At 42.3% G+C, this 27,987-nt stretch overlaps 1 protein-coding gene across 7 annotated transcripts in view; it reads left to right on the forward strand.

Annotated features, from left to right (window-relative positions):
• Nucleotides 1-27,987, forward strand: part of LOC126159807 (zinc finger protein 99-like) — a 161,345-nt gene that overhangs the window by 68,109 nt on the left and 65,249 nt on the right. The gene's annotated exons all lie outside the window — the stretch shown is intronic.

The raw sequence follows: 27,987 nt of genomic DNA on the forward strand, positions 1-27,987 counted from the left end.
CAAGGTAATGCATAATTGGCAGCTCCAGGTCAATGGGTAGGGTTCTCATGTACCCTCTGATACAGATCAGGCCCAGAAGGGTGAGTGACTGAGCTGTTACCTTCCCAAATGCCAATTGGTCCTTCTGTCAGAAGTTTGGGGGAGGGGGGGGGGTGCGGAGGTGACCTGAGGTGCGAACAATCATTTACGGTGGTGAATCCCTATCTGAGAGGGTTCCCAGTTGGAAAGAGCATGCCATTGGAGAAGTTGGCAATCATGGGGGATTCTTTTGCAATATATCAATCACCATCTTAGCGTGTGTCTACTAAACATAAACAGAATGAGGCTATAGATTTGAAGGCCCTCCCAAATGCACCTTGGTTCCTCATGTTATCACATACTGAAGGAGGTCATTTCTTTGCTACAGTTAATGCATGCCTTATTCTGGAAGGTGTTGCAGTTGGAGACTGTGAAATTTTTCTCATTTATGAAAAATATGGATGCAAACTTAATGCCCACATGCACTCAAAAACAAAGGTTCAAATGTCTCTGAGCACTATGGGACTTAACATCTATGGTCATCAGTCCCCTAGAACTTAGAACTACTTAAACCTAACTAACCTAAGGGCAGCACACAACACTCAGTCATCATGAGGCAGAGAAAATCCCTGACCCCGCCGGGAATTGAAACCGGGAACCCGGGTGCAGGAAGCGAGAATGCTACTGCACGACCATGAGCTGCGGACCCACATGCACTCATTTTCTACCATTTGCTCGAGTAGTTTTTGCCTCAAAGATTAAGGGAGGCTGTGAAGTAATCACAGTCCAACCATACATTCCAAACCAGATGCATTGGTACAAGTGTCAACATTATAATAAAACGTGTATCCAGTCAAAATATGGCCAAGTGTGTTACTTTTGGCAGAGGTGGTCACGAGGGCAGCTGTTCGCCTCCTCTCTGCTGTATCAATTGTAATCCCGTGAATGTCCCAAGTGTCTTAATGAGCAAGCATCCAGGAGATCTGATTGAAGGCCATCAAACCCCACCCTGTCACTTGCAATTGTTAGCTAGTCAAAATCCATGCATTTTACCATCTGGCATTTACAGTACCATTTTTGCTACGCCGTGCGTAACGGAGGTATGCCCACCAAGACTTCCAACTTCAAGTCAGTGTTGCAGTAGTGAAATCACACAGGTCACAATAGCATCCCTGTCTCCTACTACAGCTACGCAACAAGCAATCAGATCTTTACATTTGGTGGCGAAATCACGTGGTACACAACTGTCAGGCTGAAAGGACAAAAGCAATACTCCTGCAAAGACTTTCTACAGCTAAAAACATACTCTTCATCTGTCAACTAGAAAGTTCTAAGAACTCTAACAAAAACAAATGGTCTTCTCCTTCCCTGACTTGGAGATCCACTTCAGTGGTGTTGGCATACGTGCCCTTACCTGGCTGACCTCCATTTTGCTGGTGCTCACTGCCTACCGATTTTCTGCTGTGGAATTCAGACTGACCCAGGGCGAGTGCAAATGTGTTTGTAGGTCTCATGGAACAGGATTCTCCAGCCTCTTCCCCCTGTAACCGTGGATATTTGAAGGCTGGCACTCAGCAGCCACCAAGGTGACTAATCTTCATTTGTTCCCTCTTCCCCAATCCCCATTACGACTTCTCCAATGGAAAATTCATGGCATTAGATCCCAGGAGCGATTACAGCTGCTCTTGGAATTGCAGTGTGCGCTTGTTTTCTGCTTCCAAGAAAAAAAATTATCCTCACAACCCATTTGACCTTTCATGTTTCTTTCTGGTCCTCTGTGACCTTTACCTCCAAGGACAGCATTCCACCTCATGTGGGAGCCGTGCTGGCCATCCATCTCATTTAACATGTGACTGCTAGCTGTTGCAGTGAGCATTGCTCTTCCTCATTTCACCTTTTCTCTTTGCAACATCTACACCTCTCCATCATTTGCTGTTACCAAGTCAGACTTACCCTAGCTCATTGGTCAGCTCCCTCACTCCTTTTTGCTGCTTGGCAACTTCACTGCCCACCATCTGCTTTGGGGCTCTTAGAGAACCTGTCCAAGAGGTTCCCTCTTAGCTGACCTTCTGAATCATCTCTTACCACTAGAGCACCCACGTTCCTTTCAGATTCCATGCACATTTCTTACCATTTGGACTTCTCGTTCTGCACTGTCCAGCTCGCCTGTCATCTTTGGAATGTGTGTTCTTATAGGACAACTATCCAAGGATTTCCACCCAATAATCCCCAAACAGCTTTTAGAGTTTAGTCAAGAGACAAAATCCAATAATAAGTTAACTTGGCAATACAACTTAAGATCATTTACAAAAACCGTTAAGAATGATGACAGTTGGCACCATAAAATCGGAAAACATTAAGAGCAGCAATAAACTAAAAAACATTAATAATAATGGCAACTTGGCACCATAAAATAAAAGAAGCACAACACACAACCAATAAATATAATAACAAAATAATAATTTGATACAACCAAAGGGCAAGGGCAACTCCCAACACAATCACAGACGACCGAGCTCTCACACTTCAGAGCCTTCCCACTAGAAACGGTCCCCAAAATATATGCTGAGAGCTCCCCGACATGCCTCCCACAACTGCCCATCACTTACGCACCTTGGTTGTGTTCTGTAACACACGACAAATAATATCAACACAAGATAAAATTCAAAAATGAAATAACAATATAACATACTGACAGCACATGATAACCACAGCGCCGTTAACTCAGGCGCTCTTAACATGTGCCAGAAGCCAACACACGCAAATCTTAATAAACAAAACAATAAAAGCCAAGCGCACATGAATAGTCAAACCACAGTCTTAGAAGTGCCTTAACAACACCAAACGCGACTATTCCACCAAGTTAATAATAACACAGTAAGATAAAAATACGGAACGTACCACTAAATGCTGTGACACAAACCAAATTGACGAGATCGTGTTGTTCAGGTCCCAGAAGACCATATATACTAAGCAGAAGTAATTCACTATGCGTATACTGTCCAAAACCGCCTTCCTTAGGCAGACGTTACCTAACATGTCAAATGCCAAATATACCATACATGAACATACATGAACGCAACTCCGGGCAGGTAACAGGATCCACCTACATGAATTCCTTCAAAAAGGAACATACAGGCACCACCAAAGGTTACACTGAGCAGACCGGGTGGGTAACGACCCACTCAGCGGTATAAACAAAAGATACTCCAGTTGAGCAAATAAATTGGTACCAATGAAACACACACACACACACACACACACACACACACACACACACAGCATAAACTTCCAATAACGCCGTCCCACATCAGAATGAAGTTCAGAAACCGCAGCTGGAGCTTCCAGCGGAAAATCTGACGAGCCAACCAAGCTCACACCCTAACTTGGCAGACGACTCCTAAATTTAGCAACTAGTTGTCTCCGGGCCAGTGTATCACAGGACCCCATCGGACCTCCACATCGGACAGGCAGGCAGAACAAGTACACCGACACCAATTAATCACCACCGCATGGCCAGCACAGCGGCGAGTTGATCCGCCCCAGACCACTCTGCTCATATTGCGAAGTACAACCACCTTGGTGCTAGTCACCAGCAGGTCAGGCAGAGCGAACTTCACGTTCCGTGCAATATCCAGAAACCGACTACCCTCTCACTTTCCGCAAGCCACCACGAACTCGAGCCAGCGACGTAATAGCAAATCACCACCGGAGTGCCACCCGCACTAGAACAGCGAACTATAATCGATTATAGCGCGCGCTCTAAACAAGATCACATGATAGCGGCCCGCGCCGTATCAACCTGGAATGACCCATTCCCTCTGACACGTACTCAAGTGATCACTTCCTGTGTGCTATCCATGCGCCGACTCCTACCCCACCTGAGTGCAAATCCAATTGGCAAATTTCTACATCTACATTATACTCCGCAAGGCACCCAACGGTGTGTGGCAGTGGGCACTTTACGTGCCACTGTCATTACCTCCCTTTCCTGTTTGTCGCATATGGTTCGCAGGAAGGACTGCCGGAAAGCCTCCGTGCGCGCTCGAATCTCACTAACTTTACATTCGTGGTCTCCTCGGGAGGTATAAGTAGGGGGAAGCAATAATGTATTCGATACCTCATCCAGAAACGCACCCTCTCGAAAACTGGACAGCAAGCTACACCGTGATGCAGAGCGCCTCTGTTGCAGTGTGTGCCACTTGATTTTGCTAAACATCTCTGTAACGCTATCATGCTTACCAAATAACCCTGTGATGAAACACCTCGCTCTTCTTTGGATGTTCTCTATCTCCTCTGTCAACCTGACCTGGTACGGATTCCACACTGATGAGCAATACTCGAGTATAGGTCGAATGAGTGTTTTGTAAGCCACCTCCTTTGTTGATGGACTACATTTTCTAGGGACTCTCCCAGTGAATCTCAACCTGGCACCTGCCTTACCAACAATTAATTTTACATGATCATTCCACTTCAAATCGTTCCGTACACATACTCCCAGACATTGTACAGAAGTAACTGCTACCAGTGTTTGTTCTGCCATCATATAATCATACAATAAAGGATCCTTCTTTCTATGTATTCGCAATACATTACTTGTGTCTATGTTAGGGGTCAGTTGCCACTCCCTGCACCATGTGCCTATCTGCTGCAGATCTTCCTGCATTTTGCTGCAATTTTCTAATGCTGCAACTTCTCTGTGTACTACAGAATCATCTGCATGGAACTTCAGACACTACTAGGTCATTTATATATATTGTGAAATGCGATGGTCCCATAACACTCCGCTGTGGCACGCCAGAGGCTACTTTGTCTGTAGACGTCTCTCCATTGAGAACAACATGCTGTGTTCTGTTTGCTAAAAACTCTTCAATCCAGCCACACAGCTGGTCTGATATTCCATAGGCTCTTACTTTATCAGGCGACAATGCGGAACTGTATCGAACGCCTTCTGGAAGTCAAGGAAAAGGGCATCTACCTGGGAGCCTGTATCTAATATTTTCTGGGTCTCATGAACATATAAAGCGAGTTGGGTCTTACACGATCGCTGTTTCCGGAATCCATGTTGATTTATACAGAGTAGATTCTGGGTTTCCAGAAATGACATGATACACGAGCAAAAAACATGTTCTAAAATTCTACAAGAGATCGATGTCAGAGATATAGGCCTATAATTTTGCGCTTCTGCTCGACGACACTTCTCGAAAACTGGGGCTACCTGTGCTCTTTTCCAATCATTTGGAACCTTCCGTTCCTCTAGAGACTTGCTGTACAGGGCTGTTAGAAGGGGGCCAAGTTCTTTCATGTACTCTGTGTAGAATGGAATTGGTATCTTGTCAGGTCCAGTAGACTTTCCTCTGTTGAGTGATTTCAGTTGCTTTTCTATTCCTTGGACTCTTATTTCGATGTCAGCTATACTTTCGTTCATGCGAGGGTTTAGAGAAGGAACTGCAGTGCGGTCTTCGTCTGTGAAACAGCTTTGGAAAAAGTTGTTTAGTATTTCAGCTTTACATGTGTCATCCTCTGTTTCAATGCCATCATCATCCCAGAGTGTCAGGATATGCTTTTTCGATACACTTACTGATTTAACATAAGACCAGAACTTCCTAGGGTTTTCTGTCAGATCGGTACATAGAATTTTACTTTTGAATTCACTGAACACTTCACGCATAGTCCTCCTTATGCTAACTTCGACATCCTAAGGCTGACTGGAGGCTATACCCCTCCCTCACGACCTTTATACAGCTGTGAAGACCACGTAAAGTATCATCCAAATGTTACCCTTATCGCCGAAGAATGTTCCATACTGTGCACTTCAAGTTTACTGTAGTGTGTCTTGGTCCCTGGTGTACTGAGGCATGCAGCGATATGATTCGCTTGGGGAGATATGCTCTCCACATTTTGAACCATCGTCCTGATACATCTGCTAGAGGGCTGGTATCCACTGTAGTCTGTACATGTGGCGCTTTAGAAGCTGTCTGCCCCATTTACTAGAGGAAGTTTTGAAAGACAAAGTTGTCTCAAGGTTTATATGGTTTGACTTGTCACACACATTTATCCACGAAAACGGGTTGCCTGAATGCTCGTCCTGGGTATCATTGTCTTTGCTATCCCAAGCAACCATATTATGGAAGCACCCAACAGGCATCTCAGCTCCATTTTCGGCAAGGATTTTACACTCTGTTACAGTTCCACACAAACGTGTCTCCTTGTGTGGCGTCTTCAGCATCGTTCCTATCTTCTTTTCTCGTGAAGCATGGACAGTGGCTTTCACTTTTCCACTGCCAAAACCTTTTGTATAAATATTTGGCTGCTTAATGAGTTTCTTACACCATCTTTACATCTTGCACCTTTCGGTCTTCCATTCATTGGAACTAGAAAATTCCTGTTGCTAATATCAGATAGGAAACTTGCTTGGTCCTCCCATGTATTCTTACCTGGCTGTACATGGTACCCAGTTCCTCAGTGTCCTACATCTCCTAAGTGGTACTTCCAGGGGAGCGGATCAGACCACCCTCCTCCATTTTTTTAAAATACCATGTCCATTCATAACTAGACTGTGGGTGTTTAGTTCATTCCTCTGCACTTCTGTTCATCATTTGCTGTCTTAACACACTCCACCATCATGGAATATGTTTTACCACTGATGGCTTTTATGCGAGCCCGGTTGAGAGTCTATGCAGAAGATGCTGAACAACTAGTCATACTGGCATGATGTCCTCCTCAGTGGATAGGCATGCCGTTTCTCTTTCACGCCTGATCACTCATCTTATTCCCTCTCATTCCACGACTCCCTTGACTTCTAGTATGGGTCATGCCATTCATCTCAGTTACCTCATGGAGTTCACTTTTGCCTTCTGCTTTGCAGCTTAACTTCACAGTACCTGCCATATTCCTGATGGTTGTGAACCCTTCGCCACCTTGGCTTCATGTAGCAGCCCATATTCATTGTGGACGTCATTTTCTTCACTTTTATAAGCAAGACTCACTATAGGAAAAAATGCATAAATAATATGGACTAATCTGTCGAGGTACAAAATTCATAACAATATTACACTCTACACGAATTGTACTGACTGGCAGTTGGTTCACCAGTTGATAACTCAAAAATTTTATCAGTATTATGCACCATCACTTGTCCCTCTGAGAAACCTAGTAGCCATGCTATTAAATATTTGTGACTGAAGTCCGCAATGTGTTTTGTTTCTATCTTTGATTTAAACATATTAACGTTTGCCTTCACCTCATACCTCAAATCCCTTAACAAAACGTTTCAAGTATACATATGAATTGTCAGTGTTGCAAGTGCCAAGAGGTATTGACACAACTTCCCAATTCTCTAGATGCAATTTATTATTAATTCAGTGACATTAGCTATGCTTTCGTATGTTTCCAGCCAGTCAATGCCGTACATCGCTACCCCCTGCACATATATTGGAGGAAAGTAGTTTGCTTTCAGTTTAAACCAATTAGGATTAGAGTGAACATAATTACATCGCAGATTCAAATGACGTGGAGACTTGCATACTGCTTGTTTTTATGCAATTTTCAGGAAAAATATCATGCAGAAATATCCTCAGAGGTGTGAACTGAAGTCATGGTAGCGTCGAACATTGTACATCAGCTGGTTCCTATTGGTGAAGTGACAACACAGTTCTTCAGGTGGCCTTAAATCACCAAGAGCTCCATACCCCAAACAACATCTAAATTGACAGTTCCATGTTTCTTGGATTTCCACATTGTCTTAGGCAATGTATCCTTTATAAACACGCTGTAAAATCTCGTGATTTTAAGTTTGCTGACGAGTTTAACCAGATCTGTATTATTAATCCTTTTTTTCCAGTATCATTGCTGTGGGCCTTTATGTATAACCAAAGCCATATAAATATAGGCCTTTACCTATAGCAATGGCCTCCATGGTCATATTATGCCTTTCAGCTGCTTGTAATTACTTTTCGCTTTTTCGGGCGTTCTGTACTGCTTGAATTATATCAGCTCTCCTAGCTAATGAAACCAGTAGCTGACAGCCCAGCAAATGCAGGTATCAGAAACAGAATTATTCCACCACATGTCTTTGATATTTGTAGGAACGTGGGCGTTTTAACACATCATTTCCTTCCTTCTTTCTGCCTGAAGGCACCTTTTGCAGCTGTCACCAATTTTTTAAATATCCCATAGGTTTTTCTTCTTCTTTAGTATACAGTGAACTGAATTCAGTAATGCTTGAAGGTTAGTCCAGTACCCAATTTAAGTTCGAGCAAACATCGCCTAATCAACCACATATTCAGAAATAGCTTGTGCTGCATGAATATCTGTTCCTTGACATACCTGTGTAGCCTTATCAATGAATATTTGCTCTGCAATACGGTGATCTTTGTCTGTAGTGCAGGCAATGATGTGCACTTTGTATACATTGTCCAATGCATTAAAGCCCTTATCACCATAAGCTAGGTGCTATTTTAGTTTTGTTCCAGCTCCACAGAAATTGTATCCAGAGATATACACTTATGATGGCAGATTCTCGAGAATACCACCTCCAACTTTGTTGATACGTTTCGTAGCACTCGTGTCACACTACTGCATGATTTCAGCTTTGCTTTTCGAATTACATAGCAAATTGTGGGTGTTCACCCAGCTGTTGAGCTTTGATGAGAAACTAAGCCATTTCATCAATGCCCTGTTCCTTTGACATCATATGATCCGCTCTATGAGGAACATAATGGGTTCAAAGCTTTCTTGTAATTCCTTTGTGACTTCAATAGGTTTGCTCTTAATTCTGTGGTGAATAATGCGATTATACTCGTCAATGATTTTTGGCTGTATGTTCAGCCATTTGCACATACATTGAAGATTAAATTGCTTCCACATTCCATTTTTGATGGTCCGGTTCAACCATTTGGCAATACTGTTTCCAAATATGAGAATGTTGAGTAGTGGTTTATCCCAATTAATTCGAATTCTGCTTTGAAATGTCTATCATAAAATTCACTTCCATCATATGTCTTCAAGGTTGATGGACAGTCGATTCAGTCCTGTCTGCAACAACTGTTCAGAAACCTCTCAAACCTCCTTCCCTGTGTTTACATTCAAAGGTAAGGCCCAAGCAAAATTGGAATGTGTCTGTGACTGCGAGAATGTACTTGACACCATTATTTGATTGTAAGTAGTTTTGAATATCCAAGAGATCAGCCTGCCATGCATAATCCATTCCTCGTATTATCAGATATATTCTGCATGCAGGTCTGTAAAGCTCATGAACAACTCTCTCCACACTTACTCGACGATGCATAATTTTCGTAGCCCAGGTAAGACCGATAATATTTTGTTCATGTGATCAGCAATCTCTTCACCAGCTAAAGCTGTAAACAGTCGTGATCGATCTACGATTCCATTTAGTTACCATAATTTATATATTCTAGATGTAGACTGTTTAGTGTTTCATGCTGAACTTCGACTATTTTACCTACACTAGGTGGAGCTGCTAATGCTGGTTCAGTTAAAATCCTGTATTTGTCGCTCTATGAGACTTCCATTCATCCTTTTGGGGTTTTACATGCGTTGGTCATATGTGATATTGGACCACATGTTTTTATAGTTTCAGGGTATATTTTTAACAGTCGACATTTTCAAAATTATTAACTGTAACAGCCTAGGCAATCTTTCAAATTCCTTGTTCCCAATTCTTATTGCCTTCTTGGTTAAACATATTGAGTGCTTACCTAACAAATACGGTTTTGCCCTGATGACTCCATATGTTCTTTCTTAACTCGGCACTCCTCCTCCTCCTCCTCCTGTTTCTGGTTTCATCCATAGTCCATGACAGCTCTTTCAGCCTGTCAGTTACTGGCTTAAATGTTGCTGAGGGACACTGGTCTCGTTGCAGTTGACCTAACTTTCACGAAAGTAACTTCTGTCAAATTGTCTTCCACACCTCAGTTTTTAACATTACACTTCTTTGACAACATGCTGCTGCATACTAATCCATTTTTGAGACAGTTTACAACTTACGTATATTCTGAGACAGTTGGTGGTGATGGGCGTGAAGTGCCTTAGCTATCACATTCTTGTTCCACATATGCATTAGTTTTACATTGACTCCTTCAATTTTCTCATTGACACACAGGTCATATTGCTGAATTTGAGCAATCAACACCTCACCATTCATAGCACCTTCCTTGACAAGACATTCAGTTCCATTACTTTAGTGTTGATTACCTCCATTTTTTTGTCAAACGCACGTGCTTTGCGTCCTCTGAATGAATGTGCAACACATGTGTAAATTTGTACATAGTGTACAATATACTGACAGGTGCGTTTTGGTGCATTGCATTTTTGAAGAATCATTTTGAAGTTTTGACTCTCATTCAATTTAGTAATTTCATCTGTAACCAGCAAGCTATACTGAGAGTTACTCCAGCAATCCTCACATATAACGAATTCATTGAGTGCCATGTCAGTTCCTACATGTACTTGGAAAATATGCTTTAAATTCAGATTGTCCTGTTCGATTGCTATAAGGTTGGTGTATCCCAGACCAACAGCTTTGGTATGCTTAAGTATGTCTCACTCAAATAAATTATATTCACTTCCATGTGGCGAGCAAAGCAGAAATGTCGGCGGATATCGTGATTTTCCACAGAGATGTTGCCAAAAATTAATATGCTGTTTGGTTTTACGTTTTAAGGTGGTGGAATATCACTGCTTTTGCTGGCAGTTTAGTATGTTAGTACCTTAACTCCATGCAGAATCTCCTGCAGTAGTTGATATTTTGATTGAAACAGAATTTTTGAAAAATATATACCTGCTCTAAGTGGACTCCCACAGGATATGTCAACAGTGTAAAAAGTATTTATTTTCCGCAGCATGAAACCCCAATAACCAAAGCACCTCTAATATCAGGAAGTAATGGTCCATTCGTCTCGTTCTTCAGGTTTCTACCTTCATCACTGCAGGACCAGTCATTTAAAAACCCTTGTGGTGAGACTGTTTCGTCCACGTGGTTATAGTGGTAACAGTTTATTTACATTGAAATGGAGGGTTTTTGTAAACTCTTGCTTACAGCTGGGTATAAAACAAACTTAAATTAGATCGTAATTCAGTGTCCACATCTGGTAATGATGATTCATACATTTCCACTTCCATCAATGCACAGAATGCATCATGGAGTCGAGCTATGGTAGTTTCCAATGAGTGGAGATTTTGGCAAGCTATCGACAGTAAATTACTTGTAGAATATGTGACTGCCATCTTTGCCAGCACTCTAACTCATCCTGTACCGCATTTCATTAAAATGTTAAAAATCAGCTCCTGTAGATCTGTGCTCCCTCTGTTGTTAAATATTTTAACTGTACCAACTCTATCCCCTACAGAGATGGTATGATCACCTGGTAACATCAGGGGAGAACAAACTTTTCTGTGGAACAAGGCTGACATCTGCTTTGAGACATTGCATTGTCAGTGTCACTGATGCAAAGCGAATATTACTTTGTCATCACTAAATCGATGGTTTTCAAGAAATTCCACTTACTAGAACTCCCTATTCGATAATACACTGACAGTAACATGCTTACACCCACTGGTATTCAAACAGTAGGTTTGATTGAACAGCAATATGTTGACACCAGATGCCTGCTGCTGCAACGACTTCACCTTTGCTGCAAGGAAAGCGTATAGTGTTCGTTAGAAGCTTATTTGCTCATTTTCTCTGTTCGTCAGCATTAATACTGAAGTTGGCTCACAATGGGGACTTTTGATGCATGACTTGACGCCCTTATCGTTTGATGTTTGTCACAAGTGAGCGAATTATTTATCAGTTGCTGTAAGTATATTTTCGCGACATCTACTACTATTATAGCTGTAATGGTATTATTATTGTTATTGTTATTATTGTTATTTAGCTTCAAATCCCGTATTTTGTGCACATGTGTGTATTTATCAGGCACATTTATAAGCTTTATAAATTGTGTGGTCCATAGAACCACTGGCTGAATTGCATCACTCCTTTGTTTTGTGTTACTTGCAGCACTTAGATCGCCCAATCCAGTGGAAGCTCTCATAGTAGCAGCAGTAGTACATCAGAGTACTGTGATCCGACATGTTTTCATAAGAAGTGACTTATTTTAAATATTGTCTGTGTTCCTTACCTTCACATCCTATACTTCGTATATGTCTGTTTATTTACCATGCCAACTCTGGTATGGACAGATATAGTAATTGCTGTGTTCAGATGTGAATGAAGTTGGTGATTCTTCGCTCACAGCTCCAGGTAGTGTTGTCCACCAATTGGTCCACTGCTGCGGTCACCTTGGGTACTGCTCATACTGAGATTGACCTCTCACTTGGTCCGCAGCTCGTGGTCGTACGGTAGCGTTCTCGCTTCCTGCGCCCGGATTCCCGGGTTCGATTCCCGGCGGGGTCAGGGATTTTCTCTGCCTCGTGATGACTGGGTGTTGTGTGCTGTCCTTCGGTTAGTTAGGTTTAAGTAGTTCTAAGTTATAGGGGACTGATGACCATAGGTGTTAAGTCCCATAGTGCTCTGAGCCATTTGAACCTCTCACTTGTGGTCGAGTGGGAAGTCATTCCAGTGTGTGGGTGGCAATGAAAGAATTTCCATGTTGCTGATAGGTGAGCCTGCTCAGTTCGTCTGATGAACAATTTGATTTCTGTTTATGGCTGATGAAATCCATGAGCCAGATGAAGTCGCTTGCCATGTTGCAGAGAGAGCCTCTCAGTGTGCAAGACAGGACAGGGGGTAGTATTACTGGTGATTGGAATCCCCGGTGTTAGGTGTGTAATGGCACCATTTAGAGAAACGACTGTATAGGGGGGGAAGGAATCCAATGTGCATACTGGGAGGAGTCTTTACAGATAAGAAATGGGTGCTTCTGGGTTCCATGAAAGACATGGAATAGCCAGCAGTAGGTGGTGGCTCACGTTGGTGCTAATAATACACTCCTGGAAATTGAAATAAGAACACCGTGAATTCATTGTCCCAGGAAGGGGAAACTTTATTGACACATTCCTGGGGTCAGATACATCACATGATCACACTGACAGAACCGCAGGCACATAGACACAGGCAACAGAGCATGCACAATGTCGGCACTAGTACAGTGTATATCCACCTTTCGCAGCAATGCAGGCTGCTATTCTCCCATAGAGACGATCGTAGAGATGCTGGATGTAGTCCTGTGGAACGGCTTGCCATGCCATTTCCACCTGGCGCCTCAGTGGGACCAGCGTTCGTGCTGGATGTGCAGACCGCGTGAGACGACGCTTCATCCAGTCCCAAACATGCTCAATGGGGGACAGATCCGGAGATCTTGCTGGCCAGGGTAGTTGACTTACACCTTCTAGAGCACGTTGGGTGGCACGGGATACATGCGGACGTGCATTGTCCTGTTGGAACAGCAAGATCCCTTGCCGGTCTAGGAATGGTAGAACGATGGGTTCGATGACGGTTTGGATGTACCGTGCACTATTCAGTGTCCCCTCAACGATCACCAGTGGTGTACAGCCAGTGTAGGAGATCGCTCCCCACACCATGATGCCGGGTGTTGGCCCTGTGTGCCTCGGTCGTATGCAGTCCTGATTGTGGCGCTCACCTGCACGGCGCCAAACACGCATACGAACATCATTGGCACCAAGGCAGAAGCGACTCTCATCGCTGAAGACGACACGTCTCCATTCGTCCCTCCATTCACGCCTGTCGCGACACCACTGGAGGCGGGCTGCACGATGTTGGGGCGTGAGCGGAAGACGGCCTAACGGTGTGCGGGACCGTAGCCCAGCTTCATGGAGACGGTTGCGAATGGTCCTCGCCGATACCCCAGGAGCAACAGTGTCCCTAATTTGCTGGGAAGTGGCGGTGCGGTCCCCTACGGCACTGCGTAGGATCCTACGGTCTTGGCGTGCATCCGTGCGTCGCTGCGGTCCGGTCCCAGGTCGACGGGCACGTGCACCTTCCGCCGACCACTGGCGACAACATCGATGTACTGTGGAGACCTCACGCCCCACGTGTTGAGCAATTCGGCGGTACGTCCACCCGGCCTCCCGCATGCCCACTATACGCCCTCGCTCAAAGTCCGTCAACTGCACATACGGTTCACGTCCACACTGTCGCGGCATGCTACCAGTGTTAAAGACTGCGATGGAGCTCCGTATGCCACGGCAAACTGGCTGACACTGACGGCGGCGGTGCACAAATGCTGCGCAGTTAGCGCCATTCGACGGCCAACACCGCGGTTCCTGGTGTGTCCGCTGTGCCGTGCGTGTGATCATTGCTTGTACAGCCCTCTCGCAGTGTCCGGAGCAAGTATGGTGGGTCTGACACACCGGTGTCAATGTGTTCTTTTTTCCATTTCCAGGAGTGTATGTGCCACATTGGATTGGAAGAGGTTCTATCAGGTTTCAGGTGACTGGCTAGTAATGACTGCCAGTCTTGTGTGTGAGATGAAGGCAGAGCTCACCATCTGAAGCATCATGGGCAGAACTGAAAGTGGTTCTTTTATACAGAGTGGAGTGAAGTCTGAATCAGAGTCCCAGACAGTTCTGCAGCTGTTTAGGTTGCAGATTCCCCAACTAGTGTCAGAAGGTGGTGGATTTACGGATTCAGCTAAATGGCTCGGGAGTCAACTACAGAAAGGAAGCAGTTCCACGAGTATGCATATGTGTAGATGGGACTGGGCTTTTCTTTTAAATTAGAGGGTCTCGGGTAAGTGCAGAAAGTGCTTCAGTTTCAAAGGCTGCAAGTAGAACACCGAAAGAGGGTAGATACAACACAGTAAGTATCGTAGCTGTAAATTGTCATAGTTGCATTAGAAAAGAACGAGGGCTCAAAGCGCTAACAGAAAGCACTGAATGTCAAATCATTATAGGTATTTAAATAAGTTCAGCTGAAATTTTTGAAGAGACCTAAGCATGTTCACAAAGAATAGATGAAATACATTTGGTGGTGTAGTGTTCATTGCTGTTCGAAGTAGTTTAACTTGTAGTGAAATTTAAGTAGATAGCTCCTGTGAGGTAGTAAGGGTAGCGATCACTTACAAGTTCTGATCTCAGATGTCATGGTCTATCTGTAAAACTACCTCTTCCTGACGTTTCGTTGCCTACTGCAGCCAACATCTTGGGAGGTGAGTAAACGATGGCTGCCAGGTCATGGATTTCCCGTTTATATAGTGTGCATAGAGGGCACCAACATATGTCACGTGGGGCAGACTATAAGTCTATCTGTGACTAACATCTTTATTCTTGAATGCATGTAATCAATCGTCACATCATTGGAACCAAGTCGACCACAATATCCTGTCTAACTTTAAGCCGTTTCCTTTTATGTTGAAATCATTGTGGTGTTCCAGAATTTCTATAGCTTTCCTATACATACGTGCATAATAATCGATGTTCTGGCTAACACGCTTGTCTCACTAAATTTTATTTCATGACCACCTTCCTTAAAAACATGTTTCGGTACAGCTGATTTGGCAGTATATCCCAGTCTACAGTTCCTTTTGTGTTCGGTTGGCCAAAACTTTCCCAATACAGTCCGTAATATTGTGAATAAATGGAAGAAAAACTTTTCCAGCTGACAGTTGTTGCTGCATGTTGTCACATACTTTATTCTGGGATGAAGAACTCGCTCGATGTCGTTGTCGGCGTACCCATTTTTCTTAACAGCCATTCGTAAATGATTTAGATCAACTTGAAAACAAACTTACTAGCTCTGTCCACCAATGTTTTAATGACACCTCTCTTCTTCCTGGGATGATGGTTCGAATGCTTATGGAGGTAATAGTCGATGTGTGTTTCTTTTGTATACACCTTATGCCCTAGAATCCCATTGCCTGTTTAATTGCTGATACATCCAAAACATTTAGTTGCCATTTCTCTGTTTCTCCATAGTAAATTGTATCTTTGGATTAATACTATTCAGATACACCAAGAAACCGTACAGTTCCTCTCTACTGTGATTCCATATCACAAAAGTCCCATCCACGTACCGACACCACTTTCAAGGACTTTTTCTGCCCAGCTGCAGTGCTTACTGTTCAAAAAAATTCATTGAAAAGATTAGCAACAGCTGGACTCAGAGGGCTGCCCATGGCCACGCCTTCTGTTTGTTCGTGAAACTCATTATCATACTGGAAATAAGTCATGGACGGCCGCCGGTGGCCGAGCGGTTCTAGGCGCTTCAGTCTGGAACCGCGCGACCGCTACGGTCGCAGGTTCGAATCCTGCCTTGGGCATGGATGTGTGTGATGTCCTTGGGTTAGTTAAGTTTACGTAGTTCTACGTTCTAGCGGACTGATGACCTGAGATGTTAAGTCCCATAGTGCTCAGAGCCAAATAAATCATGGACAGGCAATGTTGGGACCTCCATAGCCTGGCAGCCAGTCATTGACTCACTGCTGCCCGCAGTTGGTAACGAAACGTCAGGAAGTAGTAGTTTTACAGATTGACCATGGCTTCTCAGGCCATAAGTTTTAACTAATGGGGATGCTGACTGTGAAAGCCTATACAGTATGATAAGTACGGGTGGAGCTTACACCTACGAACTGGAATAAATTAATAAGTTCCCTTCACCAATGCTCTGACTTGGATGAAACATGCTGAACAGTTCAAAGAAAACTTGTCATTTGAAATAGGTATGCCACTTGTAGAATTAGAGTTGGTGGGGACTTTCGTCTACCCTCGATATATTGGCGAAAATACAATGTCAGTGGTAGGCATAAAACGTCGTCGAAAACCGAACTGAATGGTGTGTCTGAAAATTATTTTGCACAGTGAATTCAGAAACGCACTGAAAGTGTAAATGGTTGAGAAAACATCTTTGACATCTTAATAACCATGGCCAAACAGGGAGCGTAACAGGTACAGGGATTAGTGACCACAATGTTGTTTAGCCATGAAAAGTTTACAAGAGTGAATACTGTAACATCAAAACTCACCAAAAGAAACGCATAATACATGCCCTTGAAAAAGCAGATAAAAATTCACTTTACACATCCCAAAGAGAGAGTTTCCACTCCTTCAGATAAGTCTTTCTAAACATAGTCCAGATGTGGTTTAAAGTAAAATAAGTAAAAACTGAGAGATACATATCAAATAAATAAATAAGTGGTACTGACACACAACAGGTCAGACCAGTGTTTCAGAAGCAATGAAATACACATGCCAAATTTAAAAGAATGCAAAATCCACAGGATTGGCAAAGTTTTACAGAAGCTCGAAATTTAGTGCAAACTTCAATGAGAAAGGCTTTTAATAGTTTCCAGAACGACACTCTGTGTCGAAATCTGGCAGAAAACCCAAAGAAATTCTGGTTGTATGTAAAGTATACAATTGACAAGATGCATTAATACCTTCACTGCGCGATAACAATGGTATAGTTATTGACGACAGTGCTACTACAGCGAGTTACTGAAGACGGATTTTATCAATTCCTGCACAGGAAAAGCAAAGTATTCCAGAATTCTAATTAAGAATAACTGCCTATATGAGTAACTTAGAAGTGGGTATCCTAAATGTGTTTGAGTAGCTTAACACTTAAGAAAGGCAATGCCTCTGGGGCAGACTGTACACCACTCAGGTTCCTTTCAGAATATGCTGATACAATAGCTCCATACTTGACAGTCATAAGCAACTCTTCAACTGCAGAACGATCAGTACCCAGAGACAGGAAAGTAGCACAAATTAGACCGGAACCCAAGAAAGGAAATGGGAGTAATCCGATGAAATGCCCACCCATACCAATAACGTCACTTTGGAGTAGGATTTTGGAAAATATAATCTGTTTGAACATTCAAGATATCATTTATGGATAAATAACCAACACATATTCGGAGAACATAATTATTGTGAAACACAACAAGCTCTTTATTCTCGCAAAGTAATGACTAATTTGGGCAGATGACATTACATTGATTCCGTATTTTTTGTTTTACAGAAAGCTTTTGACTCTATTCCTCACAAGTGATTTCCCATTACGTTGTGTGCCCCTGGAGTATCATCCTAGTTGTTTCCAGTTATTCGTGATTTTGTAACAGGAAGGTAACAGTTCGTAATATCTGACAGAAAGTCATCGAAGTAATATCTAACGTTTCCCAAGTAAGTGTTATAGGCCCTCTGTTGTACCTGATCTATGTACACGATTTAAGAGAGAATCTGAGAAGCTCTCTTTGATTGTTTGCAGATTATGCTGTCATTTACCTTAGTGTAAAGTCATCACATGATCAAAACGAATTGTGAAGTGATAAAGAAGTCTTTAAGATGTGAAAAATGACATTTGACTGTAATAATGGAAAGTATGAAGTAAACCACATGAGTATTGAAATGAATGTGCTAAATTTCGTTACCACGATAAATCATACAAACCTAAAAGCTGTGAACTCAACTAAATACATAGGGATTACATTTATGAGTAAATTAAATCGTAACATTCATATAGATACTGCTCTGGAGGAAGCAAACCAAAGATTGGTTTTTTGGCAGACAACTTGGAAAATGTAACAAGTCTACTAAAGAAACTGCTTACACTATGCTTGTCTGTCCTCTTGTGGAGTATTGCAGTGTGGTGTGGGACATCAAAGAAATTTAAAGGATAGCAGCTGTTTTTGTATTATCACGAACTCAGGGAGAGAGTGCTATGGACACGATACATGAACTGGGATGGCGGTAATTAGAACAAAGGCGTTTTTCGCGAGAGCCAGAGATTTTCGTGAAATTTCAAACACGAATTTTGTCGTCAGAGTTTGATAATATTTTGTTGGCGCCCATCTATGTAGGGAGAAATTATCATCATAGTAAAGTACGAGAAATCAGAGCTCACATGGAAATATGTAACCCTGCACGCAATGAGAGTGGAATGGTAGAGAAGTAAATTAAAAATTATGGTTCGATGCCCATCTGCCAGGCCCTTAATCGTGAATTGCAGAGTTATCATGTAGATATAGATCATCAGGCATCATCGTCATCTTACATATATATATATATATGCTTGTGGGCTTAGGACGTTTAGGTGGTGTGGGTGATAATTGTCTCAGAGCCACTTGCTCTTCACATATTTACTGACACTGTTCTCATTACATTTTCTGGAATGCCATAGCAACAACAGCAAATTGCGTCAATATCTTCATCATCAGCACTCTCATTACAGTGTACCATGGACAAAAAGTTAATTAGCTGAATATAGAAAATCTAATGCTTAGCAGTGAGATTTCTTTTTTGTTTTTAATATGTACAATCGATGTCTTAATCAGTCATTGTCAATATGCAAATGCTGAGAGAGTGCTGTGCATAGATGTTTCAAAAAGAAAGTAGAATCTCCTATTGATACAATAGTAACAAAACATAATGAGATTTACAGGTAGACCAGTTTTTAAACGTTTCTTGTATGGTTAGGCATGTTAAAAAATTCGAACATATGCAACACTTCATACATGTTAATTGCAGTAACGTCATATGACATAATGGGCTCAGAGATGTGAGGTGCATGGGGAAAAGTGTGCTGCATGATAGTTGATGGAGCACTGGCCATGGGAGTGGAGGTGTTCATGGTTGGATGCTTATGCTCATAACAGTGAATATGCATTTGAATTGTACTGAAATCTTGGTCCTGTGCATGCAGAGCCGAGGGCACTTCGAACAGGAGCTGCTACAGCTACAAGTAGCAGAAGCACAGGGAGGAGGCACAAGGGTCCTCTCATCCCTCTCTTTCCCCCCTCCCCTCCCATATCCCCTTTCCATCCTGTGCACCTCAGGCACTAGTTCCTTTCCTGTTTTCTCTCTAACTCTCCCACCCTCCCTTCCTCTCTCTGTCTCCCATGTATCTCCCCAGCCCGTATCTCCAGGTAGGTTGAGATTCCTAAACTGCCAGAAAGTTCTATACAGGCTTATAAATCCATAACCATTCAATGTATTGATAAGGTTTACAGCTCCTATGGAAACGATACCATCTTTTAACATGGAAAAAAGTACTTCCACCCAATAAAAAGTTTTTCACCTTAGGAAACGCGTTTCTAGCTGGGAAATCTGGAAATTTTTTCTTGTTTGTATATACACCCAGTTAAGAAGGTATCTCTTTCATATGAAATGAAGTGCCTAATGAGAAGAAATGCCGTGCACAGGTGGTACAGCTGTTTTATCAGAACAGCAGCACTGCATTGCAGGAATATCATTGAAATACATGGCTGTGAAGAGGCCCCATGTCAATAAATGTGTTGAAGAATACAATCAAGGAATTTGAAGAAATAAGTGAATTGGGTGGTGCAGCAGATTGCCATAGCGGTTGTTGAAGTTGCTTTTAGCTACAGCTAATCATGCAGCAGATGCCTCAAATTCTGCAGTAAATGCTAGCGTTCTCACAGGATCTCTCTCTCTCTCCCTCCCTCCCTCCCTCCCTCCCTCCCTCCCTCCCTCCCTCCCTCCCCCCACCCACCCTCCCTCCACACACACGCTACCTCTGATTGCCTCCCCACCAGTCAACAGTTAAAAAGATTTGGTGGCACATTTTACACTAGTATCTCTAGAAGGCTCTGAATGTGCTGCTAAAGAAGCCCCAAGATAGGCTACAACACTTTCATTTTGTCTCCATTTTTGGCACACATGGAAATGAGCGACTTTTGGCTGGGGAATATTCTTTGGATGGACAAGGCATATTTTACTCTGCATAGGGCTGTGAATGCACAGAACTGTCACATATGGGGGTTTTCCTCCTAAATCTTGTGCAGGAACATCCACTGCTCCCAGCTTATGTGATAATGTGGTGTGATTTCACAAGCCCCCTTCATTTCTTCATTTTCAGTCAGTGTTCCTAGAAGATAATGACAAGTCATGCACCTCTTAGGAGTGCAGTGACATCTGAATTTTATAAGGACCTTCTTATGCAACGTGATTCCAGCATTTCATGAAAACACATGTACCATTATTTTGATGCTATGTCATTGTCGAGTGAACCATTTGTTTCATGTAAACTTCAGTATCATCTGCATCATATCTAGGCAGTTTCAAGATATGTGGCCTTCGAGATCCTCTGATATAAATTCATGTGACATGTGGATGTTGGGATATGTAAAAGATTTATTGGGGGTGTATCCAGATACCCCTGATCAGTAAGCTATCATATGATGACAGTCAATCTGATTACACTGTATATGATGTAGACAACTATTAACTATGTCATATCATGCATACATAAAGTTGCAGAGGCAGTAGACCATTTTGAATATGTAACTTCTGATCATATGCTAACAAAGGTACCAGAACCACCATTATCATTCGTCTGATCGTTCTTCTCTTTTCCTGCCTGATACCTCATTCTCACTGCTTATAGCGCCATATTTTCACCTGGTGGCGGAAAGGGAAAAATTATTTTTCAGCATGCTCGTTGAGGACACCAGTTAATATACATCCTACAATGTTACAGCATCCTGCAAAGTATAGAGCCAACACTGCAGCACCCAGAACACTGTTTAATTAAAATCAGTTAAAACGCCTCGGATCGATTTCTTGTTATGAAAACAGGGTGCTTTTCAGACAATTTTACCCTCAGTAAATTCCTAATAAAGTTGCTATGACGTCTAGCAGATACCACACTCGTTCTATGATTGCCACTCAGCAGGGGTTTTTATCAACAGCTTGTGTTTATTGTTATTACAGTGTAATAGTTATGGTGACCTCTGTCAGTGTCTCTTACAATGTGCAGTGTGCCCCATGTCTCCCTAACCATTCAAACCAGTCAGATCGGACTTCTTTTCTCCATGAGTTCTGTCCACAGCTCGTGATCTAGTAGCTAACATTGCTGCTTCTGGATCATGCGATCCTGGATTCGATTCCTGGCTGGGTTGGGGACTTTCTCTGCCTAATGACTGGGTGTTTGCATTGTCCTCATCATTTGATCATCATCAGTCGTGACAGTGGCTACATTGGACTGTGTAAAAAAAGACTGTAAAAATTGGGACTGATGACTGTGCAGTTGAGTGACCCACAAACAAATCATCATCATACATGACTTCTGAGAGTAAGAGAACTGTACTTCAATGTATATTTCGGTAAATGATTTATGAAGTTGTGGATGACACTAATATTCATCAAGATTAAATGATGGAAATTGGTGATATAAATTCAGAAAATGGCTTGGTGGTGGTGGTAGTAGTGGTCGTTGTGAAAATGATAACAGAGAACATACTCATATCACCATGACTCCTACTTTTATTGTAGGGGAAACTCAAATGGAGACATGCGCAATCCAAGCAATGTATATGCTAGACAATATAACATTGCTTTGCAGATTCCTGCCCTGTGACTCGGTGGTAATGCGTTGGGCAGGAATCGAGACATTGAACTAGAAATCAGGTATACTTTCCCTGAAGATATTTTAGATATTTAACAGTGATGAAAAAAAATCTTGGTAATATAAAAATGTTCAAAAGAACATACCTTCTTTGCGTGATATTAATGTTTCTGAGATAAGATTTAAAAGGCTTGCTTGTATTCACAACAGTCTCCAACCCTGGCATCAAGTGCACTGACAATCTTTCCTTAGTAGGTGGAACCAAATGTAATAGTTTCACAGTGATGTAAGAAACGACCCACCAGGGTAGCTGAGAGCACTAACGCACTGCTTCCTGGATTCCAGTAGGCGTGCTGACCCCGGATCGAATCCACCTGTCAGATTAACGACGAAGGGCCAGTGCGCCGGCCAGCCTGGATGTGGTTTTTAGGTGGTTTTTGACACCCTGCTAGGTGAATAGCAGGCTGGTCCCCACATTCCACCTCAGTTACACAGCTTGCAGACATTCGCATTTGGAAACAGTTGGGGTACATTAATTCACTAATTATATCCCGGAATGGGGGGGAGGGACTTTGGGAATGGCGACCCCATCGTAATACTAGCCTGTATAATATGTAATGGCACTTTGCAACCAGCCTCGGCCAAAAGACTAAGTCAAGATTGCGAAGTCCCATTGATCCCGCAACCCAACTAGTTGTTGGGTAGAGGAGTACTGGCGTAGATAAATCAAATGTAAGAAACTGTTTTTGTTCATAGTGACAGCCCTTTGGTTGGAAAATTGAGAGAACAAAGGAAGGAATAAAATAGAGGTAACAGTTATCATGCCAAAATTTTTAACGAATGTGGTGTAAACCTTCAGCAGTGTTACTGTCCAGGCTGTAGTATGTGTGTTGATAAAATACATGTGCACTTCCATCATCACTGCAACCATCAAAAAGAAACGCAAAGTATATCTATTTAAAAAAGCTGATAAGAATGCTCTTAACGCCCTCTTAAGAGACAGTCTTCACTCCTTCCGATCCGATCATGTAAGTGTAGAAAAGTTGTGGTATGTTTTCAAAGAGATAATATCGACAGCAATTGAGAGATAAATATCACATAAATTAATAAGTGATGGCACTCATCCCCCATGGTATACCAGGTGGGTCAGATCGTTGTTGCAGAAGCAACGAAAAAAGCATGCCAAATTTAAAAGAGCGCAAAATCCTCAAGATTGGCAAAGTTTTACAGAAGTTCGAAATATGGTGCGTACTTCAATGCGAGATGCTTTCGATAATTTCCACAACGAAATTCTGTCTCGAAATCTGGCAGAAAACCAAAAGAGATCCTGGTCATACATAAGGCACACCAGTGGCAACACGCAATACCTTCACTGTGCGATAACAATGGTGAAGTCACTGAAGATAGTGCCACTAAAGCAGATTTATGAAACATGGTTTTCCGAAACCCCTTCACCAAAGAAGACGAAGTAGATATTCCTGAATTCCAATCAAGAACAACTGCCAAGATGAGAAACATAGAAGTAGATATCCTCGGAGTAACAAAGGAGCTTAAATCACTTAATAATGGCAAAGCCTCCGGTCCAGACTGTATACCAGTCAGGTTCCTCTCAGAGTATGCTGATAAAATAGCTCCATATTTAGCAATAATATACGACAACTCGCTCACCGAAAGATCCGTACCTAAAGACTGGAAAATTGATTAAGTCACACAAATACCCATATAGGGAAGTAGGAGTAATTCGCTAAATTACAGGCCTATATCACTAACGTTGATTTGCAGTAGAGTTTTGGAACGTATACTGTATTCAAACATTATGAAGTACCTCGAAGAAAACGATTTTTTGACACAGTCAGCATGGTTTCAGAAAATATCGTTCTTGTGAGACACAACTGACTCTTTATACTCTGAAGTAATAAGTGTTATCGGCAAGGAATGTCAAATTGATTCCATATTTTTAGATTTACAGAAGGCTTTCGACACTGTTCCTTATAGGCGTCTTCTAACCAAACTGTGTGCCTACAGAGTATCGCCTCAGTTGAGCGACTGGATTCATGTTTCATGTCATAAAGGTCACAGTCCATACTAATTGACGGAAAGTCATCGAGTAAAACAAGTAATATCCGGCGTTCCCCGCTATTGTTCCTGATCTATATTAACAACATAGGAGACAATCCGGGTAGCCGTCTTAAATTGTTTGCAGATGATTCTGTCATTTACCGTCTTGTAAAGTCATCACATGATAAAAACGACTTACAAAATGATTTAGATCAGATACCTGTATGGTGCAAAAAGTGGCAACTGACCCTGAATTGGGGAAAGTATGAAGTTATTCACATGAGTCCTAAAAGAAGTGTGCTAAATTACGATTACACGATAAGTCACACGAAACTGAAGGCTGTAAATTCAACTAAATACTTAGGGATTTCAAATAACCTAAATTCGAACGATCACATAGATAATATTGTGTGTAGAGAAAAAGGGAGAGAAGGAAACATAGTAGGTGAATATGTATAGGGGGTAAGAAGTGAAAGAGGAAGCCGTCTGGTATAATTTTGCACAGAGCATAACTTAATCATAGTTAACACTTAGTTAAAGAATCATAAAAGAATGTTGTACACATGGAAGAATCCTGGAGATACTAGAATGGATCAGATAGATTATATAATGGTAAGACAGAGACTTATGAACCAGGTTTTAAATTGTAAGACATTTCCAGGGGCAGATGTGGACTCTGACCACAATCTATTGGTTATGAACTGTATATTAACACTGAAGAAACTACAATGGGAATTTAAGGAGATGGGACCTGGATAAACAGACTAAATCAGAGGTCGTACAGAGTTTCAGGGAGAGGATAAGGGAACAATAGTCACAAATGGGGGAAAGAAATACAGTAGAAGAAGAATAGGTAGCTTTGAGGAATGAAATAGTGAAGGCAGCTGAGGATCAAGTAGATAAAAAGACGAGTGCTTGTAGAAATCCTTGGGTAACAGAAGAAATATTGAGTTTAATTGATAAAAGGGGAAAATATAAAAATGCAGTAAATGAAGCAGGCAAAAAGGAATACAAACGTCTCAAAAATGAGATTGACAGGAAGTGCAAAATGGCTAATCAGGGATGGCTAGAGGACAAATGTAAGGCTGTAAAGGGTTATCTCACGAGGGGTAAGATAGATACTGCCTACAGGAAAATTAGAAAGACCTTTGGAGAAAAGAGAGCCACTTGCATGAATATCAAGAGCTCAAATGGAAACCCAGTTGTAAGGAAAGAAGGGAAAGCAGAAAGGTGGAAGGAGTATACAGGGTGTTACAAAAAGGTACGGCCAAACTTTCAGGAAACATTCCCCACACACAAAGAAAGAAAATATGTTATGTGGACATATGTCTGGAAAGGCTTACTTTCCATGTTGAGCTCATTTTATTACTTCTTTTCAAATCACATTAATCATGGAATGCAAACAAACAGAACGTCCTCCGTTAGTGGGGATACATGCATCCACCCTCCGTCGCATGGAATCCCTGATGCGCCGATGCATCCCTGAAGAATGACGTATTTTATCACAGCCATCCACAATATGAGCATGAAAAGTCTCTACATTTGGTACCAGGGTTGCGTAGACAAGAGCTTTCAAATGCCCCCATAAATGAAAGTCAAGAGGGTTGAGGTCAGGGGAGCATGGAAGCCATGGAATTGGTCTGCCTCTACCAATCCATCGCTCACCGAATCTGTTGTTGAGAAGTGTACAAACACTTTGACTGAAATGTGAAAGAGCTCCATCGTACATGAACCACATGTTGTGTCATACTTGTAAAGGCATATGTTCTAGCAGCACAGGTAGAGTATCCCGTATGAAATCATGATAACGTGCTCCATTGAGCGTAGGTGGAAGAACATGGGGCCCAATCAAGACATCACCAACAAGGCCTGCCCAAATGTTCACAGAAAATCTGTGTGGATGAAGTGATTTGACAGTTGCGTGGGGATTCTCGTCAGCCCACACATGTTGATTGTGAAAATTTACAATTTTATCACGTTGAAATGAAGCCTCATCTGTAAAGAGAACATATGCACTGAAATGAGGACTGACACATTGTTGGATGAACCATTCGCAGAAGTGTACCCGTGGAGGCCAATCAACTGCTGATAGTGTCTGCACACGCTGTACGTGGTACGGAAACAACTGGTTCTCCCGTAGCGCTATCCATTCAGTGACGTGGTCAATGTTACCTTGTACAGCAGCAACGTCTCTGACGCTGATGTTAGAGTTATCGTCAACCGCACAAAGAATTGCCTCATCCATTCTCCTCGTCGTTCTAGGTCTTCCCCAGTCGCGAGTCATAGGCTGGAATGTTCTGTGCTCCCTAAGACGCCGATACATTGCTTCGAACGTCTTCCCCTCGGGACACCTTCGTTCTGGAAATCTGTCTCGATACAAACGTACCACGCCACGGCTATTGCCCCGTGTTAATCCATACATCAAATGGGCATCTGCGAACTCCACATTTGTAAACATTGCACTGACTGCAAAACCACGTTCGTGATGAACACTAACCTGTTGATGCTACATACTGATGTGCTTGATACTAGTACTGTAGAGCAATGAGTCGCATGTCAACACAAGCACTGAAGTCAACATTACCTTCCTTCAATTGGGCCAACTGGCGGTGAATCGAGGAAGTACAGTACATACTGACGAAACTAAAATGAGCTCTAACATGGAAATTAAGCGTTTCCGGACAAATGTCCACATAACACTGTTCCTATTTGTGTGAGAGGAATGTTTCCTGAAAGTTTGGCCGTACCTTTTTGTAACACCTTGTATAGAGAGCCTATACAAGGGCGATGTGCTTGAGGACAATATTATGGAAATGGAAGAGGATTTAGATGAAGACAAAATGGGAGATACGATACTGCAGAAAGAGTTTGACAGAGCACTGAAAGACCTGAGTCGAAACAAGGCCCCAGGAGTGGACAACATTCCATTAGAACTACTGATGGCCTTGGAAGAGCCAGTCCTGACAAAAGTCTGCCATCTGGTGAGCAAGATGTATGAAACAGGCGAAATACCTTCAAATTTCAAGAAGAATATAATAATTCCAAGCCCAAAGAAAGCAGGCGTTGACAGATGTGAAAATTACCGAACTATCAGTTTCATAAGTCACAGCTGCAAAATACTAACGCAAATTCTTTATAGATGAATGGAAAAACTGTTACAGGTTGGCCTCTGAGAAGATCAGTTTGGATTCCATAGAAATATTGGAACACATGAGGAATACTGACTCTACGACTTATCTTAGAAGAAAGATTAAGGAAAGGCAAACCTATGTTTCTAGCACTTGTAGACTTAGAGAAAGCTTTTGACAATGTTGACTGGAATACTCTCTTTCAAATTCTAAAGGTGGCAGGGGTAAAATGCAGGGAGCAAAAGGCTATTTTCAATTTGTACAGAAACCAGATGGCAGTTATAAGAGTCGAGAGGCATGAAAGGGAAGCAGTGGTTGGGAAGGGAGTGAGACAGTGTTGTAACCTCTCCCTGATGTTATTTAATCTGTATATATAGCGAGCAGTAAAGGAAACAAAAGAAAAATTCGGAGTAGGTATTAAAATCCATGGAGAAGAAATAAAAACTTTCAGGTTCGCTGATGACATCGTGATTCTGTCGGAGACAGCAAAGGACTTGG

This window comes from Schistocerca cancellata, unplaced genomic scaffold, assembly GCF_023864275.1.
Source record: "Schistocerca cancellata isolate TAMUIC-IGC-003103 unplaced genomic scaffold, iqSchCanc2.1 HiC_scaffold_1147, whole genome shotgun sequence".
In the NCBI taxonomy this organism is placed as follows: Eukaryota; Metazoa; Arthropoda; class Insecta; order Orthoptera; family Acrididae; genus Schistocerca; species Schistocerca cancellata.